We start from the raw sequence: 13,570 nt of genomic DNA, 5'->3' as shown, positions 1-13,570 counted from the left end.
TGTCTCTTTTGTCTCTTTTGTCTCTAAGGTGTCCATAGGTATGTGGATTTATCTCTGGGCTTTCTATTCTGTTCTATTGATCTATATCTCTGTCTTTGTGCCAGTACCATACTGTCTTGTATATCCTTTGTATATCCTTTGTAGTAGAGCCTGAAGTCAGGCAGGTTGATTCCTCCAGTTCCATTAGTGTTTCTCAAGATTGCTTTGGCTATTCGAGGTTTTTTTTGTATTTCCATACAAATTGTGAAACTATTTGTTCTAGTTCTGTGAAGAATACCGTTGGTAGCTTGATAGGGATTGCAGTGAATCTATAGATTGCTTTGGGTAGTATAGTCATTTTGACAGTATTGATTCTTCCAATCCATGAACATGGTATATTTCTCCATCTGTTTGTGTCCTCTTTGATTTCTTTCATCAGTGTTTTATAGTTTTCTATGTATAGGTCTTTTGTTTCTTTAGGTAGATATACTCCTAAGTATTTTACTCTTTTTGTTGAAATGGTGAATGGTATTGTTTCCTTAATTTCTCTGTTTTCTCATTGTTAGTGTATAGGAATACAAGGGATTTCTGTGTGTTAATTTTTTATCCTGCAACTTTACTATATTCATTGATTAGCTCTAGTAATTCTCTGGTAGAGTTTTTAGGGTTTTCTATGTAGAAGATCATGTCATCTGCAAACAGTGAGAGTTTCACTTCTTCTTTTCCTATCTGGATTCCTTTTATTACCCTCTGTTTCTATGAATTTGGGTTTTTCTTTTTTTTCAGATTCCATATATAAATGAGATCATAGAATATCTGTGTTTCTCTGTGTGACTTCATTAAGCATAATGTCCTCCAAGTCCATTCATATTATCACAAATGGCAGGATATCCTTCTTTTCGTTGCTTAATAATATTCCACTTTGTGTGTATATGCACACATGCGTACACACACACACTACAGTTTCTTTACCATTCATCTGTCAATGGACACTTAAATTGTTTCCATGTCTTGGCTATTGTGAATATTGTTGCAGTGAATATGGAGGTAGAGCCATCTCTTCAAGAGAGTAATTTCATTTCGTTCAGATATATACACAGAAGTGGGATGGCTGGATTATATGGTTGTTCTAGTGTTATTTTTTGAGAAACCTCCACCCTGTTTTCCAAAGGGATTGTACTAATTTACATTTCTATCATCAGTGTACAAAGATTCCCTTTTCTCCACATCTTTGCCAGCATTTGTTATGGCTTTTTATAATAGACTTTCTAACAGATTTGAGATGATATCTTATTGTGGTTTTGACTTGCATTTCCCTGATGATTAGTGATGTTGAGCACATTTTCATGTATTGGTTGACCATTTGTATATATTCTTTGGAGAAATGTCTATTCAGATTCTTTTCCCATTTAAAAATCTTATTACATTTTCATGTATTGGTTGGCCATTTGTATATATTCTTTGGAGAAATGTCTATTCAGATTCTTTTCCCATTTAAAAATCTTATTATTTGTTTTATTGCTGTTAAGTTTGATCAGTTTTTTATATATTTTGGGTATTAACCCCTTATCAGATAGATGGTTTGCAAATATTTTTTCCCATTCTGTAGGTTGTCTTTTCATTTTGTTGATTATTTCCTTTGCTGGACAGTAGCTTTTATTTTGATGTAGTCCTACATGGTGAGTTTTGCTTTTGTTGAAAGCAAAAAGTGAAATAGCATAGTAGAAACTATTCATGAAGGCTGAAGGAAACATTCATTTTGGAGATTGTTTAGTCATGATGTAAAAAGTCTAATGAGGGGGTGTCCAAGATGCCAGAGTAGGAAGAACCTTAGCTCACGTCCTTCCATGAAATTTATCCTACTACAGAGCTTACATTGAAAAGAAAGACCTGCAGAAGGCAGAAAATTTCTACAATGAAATTTACAAAGAAAGAACCACAAAGAGTTGGGTAGGAGGGCCAGATATATGGTATAGTTAAGACCAGTAACTCCCTGAGCAGGAAACGCACAAAGGGGAGACAATTGCAGAGGTTCTCCCAAAGGAGGAAGGTGTCCAAGCTTTACAACAGACTCCCCAGCCTGGGGGTTCTGTGCCAGGAAGACAAGCTTATAGAACATTTGGCTTTGAAGACCAGAGGGCTTAAATTCAGGAGAGCCAGAGGCCTGGAGAAAATAGAGACTCCTCTCTTAAAGGGTGCACACAAAAGCTCACATTTTTCAGGACCCAAGGAAGAAGCAATAATTTGGGATGAACCTGGGTCAGACCTACCTATTGACCTTGGGAAAGCCTCCTAGGGAAGGAGGAGGCAACTGGAGCTCACCCAGGGGACACAGACACTGGCAGCAGCCATTTTTGGGGGCTTGTTCTACCGCAAAGACACAGATGCTGGCAAATATCATTTTGGAATCTGTCTAGCTTATTCACACTGGGACCTACCAGCCTGTTGGCACCAGTACTCAGACAACTCAGGACAAGCAGCTGGCCAGGTGGTGACACAGCCTTACCCACCAGCAGGCGGGCTGCCTTAAGACCCTTGAACCTCCAGCCATCCCAGGACTAGGTCCCCTACACCAGGCAGCCTTGGAACCTCCCCCACACCTTCGGGGCCCTGCAGCCAGCCTTTGATACCCTGCCCTGCCTAGCAGTACTTTTGATTTTACCCCCTTTTACCCCCTTGACTTTTACCCCCTTTTCTTCCAATCCATGAACTTCTGCCTGGAGCATTCCATGGAGGGAGGAGCCTTGCAGGCTATAGTCCATGGGGTGGCAACAAGATGACTGAGAACACACACACCCCTGTATACCAGCAGGCCAGCAACAACCCCTGAAAAGCCACAGTTCTTGAACCAGAGACCACAGCATTCTATACATCGAAAATCCTAAAGACACCGCCCTAAAAACTACCTGACATCATTAACAAATTAGGATTCAAAATTAGTGGGCAGCAATTTGTTGTGTTTCTATATACTAACAATGAACTGTGAGAAAGAGAAGTTTACCAGTGCAGGAAAATGAATAAAATATCTAACAGTAAATGTAACCAGGGGGTAAAATACTTGTATTTGGAAAACTGGAGTAATAGGCAAGTTTGGCCCTGGAGTACAAAAGGAAGCAAGGCAAAGGCTAACAAAGTTTTGCCAAGAAAATGTGCTGGTCAAAGCAAACACCCTCTTCCAACAATGCAAGAGACGACTCTACACGTGGACATTGCCAGGTGGTCAATACTGCAATCAGATTGATTATATTCTTTGCAGCCGAATATAGAGAAGCTCTATACAGTGAGCAGAACCAAGACCAGGACCTGACTGTGTCTCAGATCATGAAGTCCTTATTGCAATATTCAGACTTAAATTGAAGAAAGTGGGGGAAAACCACTAGACCATTCAGATATGACCTACATCAAATCCGTTTCGATTATACAGTGGAAGTGACAAATAGATTCAAGAGATCAGATCTGATAGACAGAGTGCCTGAAGAACTATGGATGAAGACTTGTAACAATGTATAGGAAGCTGTGATCAAAACCATCCCCATGGATAAGAAACGCAAAAAGGCAAAATGGTTGTCTGGCGAGGCCTTAAAAGTAGCTGAGAACAGAAGAGAAGTATCAGGCTAAGGAGAAAAGGAAAAATATATTCATCTGAATGCAGAGTTGCAAAGAATAACAAGGAGCGATAAGAAAGCCATGCTAAGTGATCAATGCAAAGAAAGAGAGGAAAACAATAGAATGGGAAAGATTAGAGATCTCTTCAAGAGAATCAGAGATACCAAGGGAATATTTCATGCAAAGATGGGCACAACAAAAGACAGAAATGGTATGGACCTACAGAAGCAGAATGTATTAAGAAGAGGTGGCAAGAATACACAGAGCTATATAAAAGAGGTCTTAATGACCCAGATAACTGTTAGGGGAAGCACACTGATTGAAACCGCCCACCCTGGCCAGGCACCATAGTAACCATTTGCATGAGTTGTTTTATGACAGGATATCCTGATAAGGAATACGGAACTAATAAGCCACCACCAGCCGGAAGAGTTCGGGAAAGTTCGAGAGGAGACCCTGCCTGTCCGTCCACTTCCCAGAATCCCTCTCGCTAGCATCCATCTTGGCTGAGCGATGCGTGTGCCACCAGGAAAGACTCTGAATTAGAATGATTGGCCAAAGCCACCCGGAAACTAATCCCATCACCATAAAACCTGAGACTGCAAGCCACATGGCAGAGCAGTTCTCCTGGGCCCCCTTACCCTCCTGCTCTCCACCCGGGTGCCCTTTCTCAATAAAATCTCTTGCTTTGTCAGCACATGTGTCTCCTTGGACAATTCATTTCCGAGTGTTAGACAAGAGCCCAGTTTCGGGCCCTGGAAGGGGTCCCCCTTCCTGCAACATAACCACGATGGTGTGGTCACTCACCTAGAGCCAGAATCCTGGAATGTGAAGTCAAGTGGGCCTTAGGAAGCAGCAGTACGAACAATGCTAGTGGAAGTGATGGAATTCCAGCTGAGCTATTTCAAATCCCAAAAGATGTTGCTGTGAAAGTGCTGCACTCATTATGCCAGCCAATTTGGAAAACTCAGCAGTGGCCACAGGAATGGAAAAGGTCAGTTTTCATTCGAATCCCAAAGAAAGGGAGTGTTAAAGATCATTCAAACTTTAGCACAGTTGCACTCATCTCACACACTAGCAAAGTAATGCTGAAAGCATTGCAGGAAGGGCGACCCCTTCCAGGGCCCAAAAGTGGGCTCTTGTCTAACACTCAAGTGAATTGTTTGAGGAAACAAATGTGCTGACAAAGCAAACGATTTTATTGGGAAAGGCGCCTGGGTGGAGAGCAGTAGGTACGGGAATTCAGGAGAATTGCTCTGCCACAGTCTTCTGTTTTCTGGTGATGGGATTAGCTTCTGGGTTGTTTTTAGCCAGTCATTCTGACTCTCAACTGCAAATTGCACTTACCGAGAGCATTGCCAGTGACTGAACAACAAAGGCATTTGCCATCTGCCTTTATGGAGATTTTAGACCATGCTGCTATAGCTATGGACCTTCAACAACCCCTGAGGGAGTTCAGGGTGGAGTGAGGCACTCTATGCTCCAGGGAATCTGGTGGGACAGGTTTTTAGATAGTTGGATGTTTTTAGGAACAAATTTTATGCTCTCAGCCCTTGCATCTCCTCATATCTAGAGAAGCACTAAATTCCTTCATGGTGACATCAGACCCTCATGACTAACAAAAAACCTTTTGTAAATTGAGTGTTTCATGGCATTGAACTCCTTCTTCACCAAAACCTTATATGTTGCCTTTCCCCCACTGCCACTTTGCAGCAGTCTTCTCAGAGCTATCTGAGATGCTGCCTCCCAGGCTGCAGTCTGCATTTTGCCTCAAATAAAACTTAACTCGCAACTCTCAAGTTTTACAGCCTTTTTCTTAGCAGACAGTTATGGTGACCATGAAGGGACCCAGGGTGAACTTCCTTTCTTCGACTGGACTCCACGAAGAACTGGAGGTTTGGTACCAGCAGTGGCCCCTTGTGCCCATCCGCATCCTCGGGGAGTACAGATGAATTTGGGTAAATCTCTCCTGATTCTTGGATCTCCCATATTAGTTGAGATTCTGAGTTTTATTTGGCGGTGGAGCAGGTTACCTGACCCCTCCTAGTAGGAACAACTGGCCGGGGGGCGGGGCGCGGCGTGGGTGAAACATCCAAGGACTACCCACTTATGGTCTAGACAGTGAGTGGGGCTCGGTAGAAAGATACTGAGGAATTCCCACCCAGTCAAAAGGTACTGGGTGGGGGGCCGGCAGAAAGATGCCAGGAGAATTGCCCACCCAGTGGAAAGGTACTGAATAGGGGGGTCTTGATTGGAAAAAATCGAGGAATACCCAGGTCTTGGCTGAAAGATGCTGAGGTTGCTCCATTGTAGGGACTGAATTGTCTTGGCTGAGTGGTTAATTAAGAGGTTGATCTGACACTTTCTCTAAATTTGACTGCCTTTATAGAATTTGTCAGGATAAAAGTGAGGAAAATACATGAGAGCTTTGCTCTGAAGAAAAGGGACAAGACTCCTCCTGGTCGGTTTTGGTTTTCTCAGGTGACTGAGAAATTTATGAGAGTGTTGGAGGCCTAGTCCTCATACCATGCAGTGGTTCCATAGGGAAACCCACTCATTAATTAAAATCCTTGCTTATCTGGGGGTCGTACATGAGAAATGGCCATTCAGCGACCTGAGCAGCCATGGTGGTCTTAGATTGCTGGAGGCAGAATCCGAGACACATAAGACAAGCTGAAACGACTCTGGGGTGACTCCTGGAGAAGTTAAGCAGCACACAAGCAGCACATGGGCCCACTACACAAGTTCACTAGTGAGTATTATCCCTGACAAATTCAACTTAAAATGGGAAACAGAATCTCTCAAAAACAGAAACAAAGGGGTGTCAGAAAGACCAGCCTCTGATTAACACTCTAGCCAGATTCATGTACATACATACAGAGCTCATACTTGCAAGTACCTAGTTAATTGGAGAAATTATACTGAAGGAGATCTCAACCTAAAATGGCCAAATTGGGGTTCTTTTGATATTCCAAAATTGATATATTTTTTTGCGTGCACAATTTGAAAAGGCCAGTGTGCTTACTTTGACTGGTATCTAGAGGCTTCTAAAATAGGAAATGATAGAGTAACTTCTTCACAGAAAATCAACAAGACATTGCTTGAAACTATATCAAAACTAAAAAAGGCTGCTAGCACTGACTTCGCCAAGTCTCAGGTCTAGTCGAACTGGGAAGTCACCTTTGACATTTATGCCATTTGGTTTTTTATTTCTGGGCATCACTTTACCACCTTTTGGGGGCACTCTTGCCACTTGGCTTTTGATTTCTGGGCATCTCTTTGCCTTTTGTTTCATTTGGAGTGTAACTCCTGGCTGCTGAAGTTCTGCTTCCGTTTGGTTTTGTTGTTTTGGTTTGAGTGCACAGACATCTGGTATAAACTGCTTGAGCTAATGTGGGAATTGCTCACTGTAAGGTTCCACACTCCACCTGGGAACCCCTTGGGAAAATAAATTTTTTAATGGTCAATCTATAGCTATGATCCAGTGACAAAAAAGATGGACTGAAATATTAGATATCTATTGACATAGGATAGGAAAATGGACTGAAGTTCCCTTATGTCCAGGACTTCCTCCTGTAATCAACAGCTTGGGGCTGATCAAACTAAGACCCCTACTTCCCCAGAGGGACAATCTCTGCTGGGACCAGTCTGTCCTTGTTAGCAGGGCCAAGTTGAGCACTACCTGGTCTAAATTTTGGCTATAAAACTATGGTGGCACACACAAAAAATATGATTTTTGACAATGTGGTCACAATATTCTTTAGACTCCAGAGGAAGCTTGAAGGAAAAATTCTCTCTTTAAGGATTCTTGCCCTGAGGAAATAACTCCTCCTATACCTTTAGACCAGAGCTCTCTGGATCACTTATCTAGACCATATCTAACTCCTGAAAACAAAAGGAAAAAAAAAGGGAGCAAAACCTTTTAAAATCTTATTCCAACCATTTTTATTCATAACTAAGTTTGGAAAACAAAGCTATTGTGTCTTTTGTGTCTATTTGGATATATGTATGTCTCAGTGTGTGTCTTTTTTTTTTTTTAAATAATATTGCTGATTGCTGAGATCAGTTCGTAAATGAGCTCTAACCTAATAGCCCTTAAAAAAAAGTAATAAAAAAAGTAAGTGCTTACAAATCAAATAATTCTAAATACAAGAGAAATTAACCTAACTGAATTTCAGGTTCATGTGAACTGGGAAATATTCAGTAATAAATACCTGATATTAATGTTTATTTGTTGATCTACATAATGTAGACATGTCTAAGAGTAATTAACATTAAGCAGAATATTTTCATTGTACCTAGGTTTAATATAAGTTAAATATTATTATGTCTGTTACAAGTTTGTCAGCAAAGAAATTACCTTGCTAGGTGAAGAAACTTCTATAAAATGTAAATGAGGTATGAGCCTTTAGACAAACTCCATTAAGAATAGTTATGCTTTAGGAATGTCTGTCTGAAATAGTCTATCCAGATTGGGGTAACTGGAACTTCTAAGGGTTGTGCTAAACTAAGTGTTGGAAGCCTAAGTCATTTCCAAATAAAATAAGGTTTTGAAACATTTATTACTAAACACTAATTTCCTCTTACAGAGAAACTAAAGAGATTTGGGATTGAAATGAAACAATGTTTGGTGCCAACCTAAAATGAAGGTTTTAGAAATTATCACTGGTATTTATGCTCGCCAATCTATAAAATGCTAATATAAAAGTCAATTCTTGGTTGCTTAAAGGAAGTAGGAAGTGTGTTTTCAGTAAAGAAGTTATGAGGTATGGAATTAAATTTTGAGAAGGGAAAAGGAAGCAAGCATGACTTACAGGTGGTTTTTAGGGTGGAAGAACACAGTAATGGGTACAGAAAGTGATAAGGTTTGTGAAAAGTGAACCATGAGGAAAGAGTTTTGTACATGGTTAGGACTAAGTTTAAAATAAAGTTAATTAAGTTTACCTTTTAAGTAAAGTAAGCTGGTGCAAAAACTTGAATTTAGCTTTTCTCTCTGTTAAGAGGATACCTTGTCTTCAAACATTGAACTGCCTTTGATAATTACTTCACAGCAAATAGATGGGGAAACGGTGGAAACTGGCTGACTTTATTTTTCTGGGCTCCAAAATCACTGCAGATGGTCACTGCAGCCATGAAATTAAAAGACGCTTAATCCTTGGAAGGGAAGTTATGACCAACCTAGATAGCATATTAAAAAGCAGAGACATTACTTTGCCAACAAATGTCCCTCTAGTCAAGGCTATGGTTTTTCCAGTGGTCATGTATGAATGTGAGAGTTGGACTATAAAGAAAGCTGAGCGCAGAATTGATGCTTTTGAACTGTGGTGCTGGAGAAGACTCTTGAGAGTCCCTTGGACTGCAAGGAGATCCAACCAGTCCATCCTAAAGGAGATCAGTGCTGGGTGTTCATTGGAAGGACTGATGCTGAAGCTGAAACTCCAATACTTTGGCCACCTGATGCGAAGAGTTGACTCATTGGAAAAGGCCTTGATGCTGGGAAAGATTGAGGACAGGAGGAGAAGGGGACGACAGAGGATGAGACGGTTGGATGGCATCACCGACTTGATGGACATGGGTTTGGGTGGACTCCAGGGGTTGGTGATGGACAGGGAGGCCTGGTGTGCTGCAGTTCATGGGGTCTCAAAGAGTCGGACACGACTGAGCAACCGAACTGAACTGAACTGCTACTAGATTGAAATTTCTTTATCTTTTAAATGATCTGTTCTGAAACCCCTTATTGTTACTTTGGCTAAGTTAATAGTATTGTTTCACACTGACCTATAATCCCATCTGACTGAGTGTTCTAAAACTTTTTGATATTTATTCACAAAACTTCCTAAATCATTCTAATGAAGAAGATTTCTAGCTAACTTTGGGATGCTCCAGAGGGCCCCTGAAACATCCCAAAGAGAGCTGTTATACTAATTAGGTTCATTTTGTATACAGAATTACATGGGGGTATTTTCAAGTGAGCAATAAGTCTCGGGTTATATTGTATGGTAAATGTTACTAATATAGATATCCTAGAAACTGTATAAAGTTCCTAAAGTTCTGATATGTTTGGGTAAAATGTTACCAGGCATAATTCTAGTTACTATCTCAAAATATTGTCATAGCACTAACCAAGTTTTGCCTCTTCAAGAAGATTTATAGAAAGGACTTTCAGATAAATACCAGTTTCTGAACTGTGGAAAAATTCTAATTGAAAACCTGATGACTTCACAAAGTTTAACAAAAGGACTGAGTGAACTGGTGAATATGCTTATAACTTTTGTTGTTTCTCTCTGAAAAATTACTGATTTGAATCTGTGTTTTCCAGGGGTAAAAAAACCTTCCCCTCAAATGAATTATGACAGTAATTTGGTAAAATTATATTTTACAAAAATATTGAAACATTTAATATTTTCTCTCTATCTGAATCCTCCAGAGCTTGAAAACTCTTAGTTTCCAGTAAATTTATCAGATAAGTTAGGAAGATTATCTCAACAACAAGTACAGAAATCTCAAGGAATTTTGGAGACCTTGAGAAGGGAGGAGTTTACTTAGATCTGTTAGGCAAAATCTGTGATAAGCCTTTGGCATGACTTTCCTAGCCCTGAAAGGTCTTATTTTAAAAGTTCATTCTGAGACTCTATAAAAGTCTCAGCAAAGCAAAAAAGTCTATGATCAATTATGGTTATATAAGTCATCAGGCCAAGTTTATTGAGATCAGACCTATATTATTAATAGGTATCAATTTGGTTATATTTGGTAAAAATGATGGTGATTTTAGGTAGAGATGTTTCAATGAATGTTAAATCCCAGTTTGTTGATGGAGGTCTGTATCTACTAAGACTCATTTCCTTGATGGTTCTTTGCTGTTAGGATATATTAATGTAAAATTGAATTATTAAAGGACACTCTAGGGTTGTTTCTGAAGCTTATCTCAGTAATCTGTCTTTAAATGAAGATCAAGTGCCTCACACATGACCTTCAATCAAGAATGAAGAAATAATTTAAGGAACTGTCTCCAACCTGGATGGAAGGACCTTTCTATCAGGAACTCTTAACTAGCTCATGTCCAGTGAAATTGAAGGGAAATTGACTCTTGGGTTAACTCCCACTTCCAAAAGGCCCCTAAGATGGACTGGTCTATATGGCCTGCTGACCTCAAACTCACCTTAAAATAACACTGAAACAGAGGAAACTACACTACACTAGGACAAGAAGAAGATGACATCAGAAGTAGACAGCTTGCTCAAGATGCTGATCTGACTTTTATGATCATTTATAATGTTTTCTTGATTCCTTGGACCTATGCCTATCAATCAAATTTTTCTGTCATGGACATGATTCTATGCTAATTTAAAATGCAATCCAATTGTTAGGTTGTGGCCAATTACCTGTGTCTAGTACTTCTGGGTTACCTTGGTGGATTTCTGTTCTCTAGGGACACTCACTAGGAAATTTATTTTAGATGAGTGTTCAGTCCTGTTTTATCTTCATGATATTACTAGATGGGATTCTCTCACCTGGCCAGTTAATAATACCTGCTCTGATCCTGACCATAGATTTAACATTTCTCTTAGGGTCATTTAAACTCAAATGGAGTGATGAGCTAAGTCTCAATAAAAAAAAATTAACCTCTCATCTATGAAAAGGAAAAAAAATCCCACAATTATGGGGTAGATCTACATGGTTAACAGCAGGCTATGGTCATTTAAGTTTAAAAGCTCCTCTATGTTGGGAAGGGTTAAATCATACTAAAAATGACCAACCTGGTAATTATGAAACAAGTCTGGGTGCTTTATGATCTATGTCTATTATTACCCTTAGAGAGAGTGATTGGTATGGAACTCAGTGGATTTGTGGCACTAATTTATGGCCTTCACATTTACAGGGATGGATACGAAGGTGTAGCCTGGGATTCCCATGGTCATACATGTTAACAAATTAGAGGTAACGCTAACCAATCTGCCACTGGTATGATCTCAATGGGTCAAAAATCTGTATTCTACTGGTACGACCATTTAGCAGCTTGTGTGTGTGTGTGTGTGTGTGTGTGCCTTCAATGGGGTTGGAGGATGTAATTCACCATATCTAAGCCTTAACAACTTTCATAAACTTTAAATGATAGTAATTGGGTTATTAGCCTATTGAATTCTGAGATCTCTATGATGAGAAAGGCAGTGCTACACAACTGCAAGGCCCTTGACATCTTACAGCATCTCAGGGAGATATCTGTGCTATAATTCAAACTTAATGCTTTATTTTTGTACCTGATAAATCCTTTAATGTAACACATTTGAACTACATGAAAAATCAGATTTCTGCTTTAAGTGACTCATTCTCTAGTCTTGACAATCGTTAAAATAAAACTGCTGTGGGAGGCTCATGACTAAAATATTTACTTTTAATTCCACTAATGTTATTAACTATGTCATTTGTATTTTTCTTATTTCACAAGATTATTATTTCTTGTATTACCAAGTATATGACTGAGCCTCCAACGGAAATGATGACTAGACTTGAAGCACTTGATCAAATGTATAGCTCGATATATGATCAATGATTGTAATAGTGTAACTCTAGATATGAAAAGATTCAACAAGACAGAATATTTTCCTGGACCAAAACTAGAAGACAGGTGTCCAGAGATCTTTGACTGTTAAGACCTAGTCCATTAATAGCACATTGAGTGTCTTATCAACAAAAACCTTCTTCAGAACTGGGAACGAGCTTTCCCAGCAACACAGGACAAAAAGGTCATGAAATGCCCCCCAAGTATGGTCAGATTTATGACCACAAGGGGGCCATGTCAACTACAAATTGGCACTTACCAAAAGCATTGCCAAGGACTGAACAACAAAGGGTTTTGCCATCTGCCTCTGTAGCTGTTGATCTTCAACAATCCCTGAGGGCGTTCAGGGTGGAGTGAGGCACTCTGTGCTTCAGGGAATCTGATGGGACAGGTCTTCAGATAGTTGGATGTTTTCAGGAACAGATTTTATGCTCTCAATCCTTGCATCTCCTCATAGCTAGAGAAGCACTAAATCCCTTCATGGTGACATCAGACCCTCATGACTGACAAAATACCTTTTGTAAATTGAGTGCTTCATGGTACTAAATTCCACCAAAACCTTATATATTGACTTTCCCTTACTGCCACTTTGACGCAGTCCCTCAGAGTTATTTGAGATGCTGTCTCCTGGGCTGCAGTTCTCATTTTGTCCCAAATTAAACTTAACTTGCAACTCTCAAGTTGTACAACTTATTTTTGGTCAACATGATTCAGAGTCCTTCCTGGTGGTACACCGTTTGTTCAGCCAAGATGGATGCCAGAAAGGAAGATTCTGGAAGGTGGTCACAGACATGATATCACCTTTTGACCTTTCCTGAACTCTCCCGGTTAGTGGTGGCTTCTTAGTTCGCTGTTCCTTACCAGGATTTCCTGTCCTAAAGCAACTCATGCAAATGGTTACTATGGTGCCTGCTCAGGGTGGGCGGTTTCAGTCAGTGTGCTTCCCCTAACAACTCCCCCCTGAGAGACTTCACATTCAAGATACTTCTTGGGAATAGGGGCAGAAGTGTCTTCTGTAACTTCTTCCTGCTGTGGATGGGCGTAGGCCTGCCTAGCAGAGTTGAAGTCTCTCTCTATTTGATCTTAATCAAGGTATTCTGTGCCTGAAACCAGCATTCACCCTTGTAGGAACAGCAATTTAGCTTGAAACTGTTGGCCCCTCTCAGAGATGAAATAAACAGGGGCCAAGCAGGAGGCCTAAAAGGATGGTCATCACTGGGCCCCAGAAGCAGAAGGCAACGTTTGGGGTTAGGGCTGCAGGGTGTGTGACTTTGTTCTGATTGGTTGGTGCTGAGGCAACAGAAAATCTTGTGCTCAGGATCTTGTGCTCAGCCTGAAGATACCATCCTCCACCTGGGTGAGGGCCCCAGTTCTGCAGAAGAACTCAAAGATATTGTTATGCATATTTCTTGAGTAGGAACCAGG

This window comes from Cervus canadensis, chromosome X, assembly GCF_019320065.1.
Source record: "Cervus canadensis isolate Bull #8, Minnesota chromosome X, ASM1932006v1, whole genome shotgun sequence".
Classification (NCBI taxonomy): Eukaryota; Metazoa; Chordata; class Mammalia; order Artiodactyla; family Cervidae; genus Cervus; species Cervus canadensis.
The sequence above is the reverse complement of the archived record's forward strand: the minus strand, read 5'-3'. Positions refer to the sequence as shown.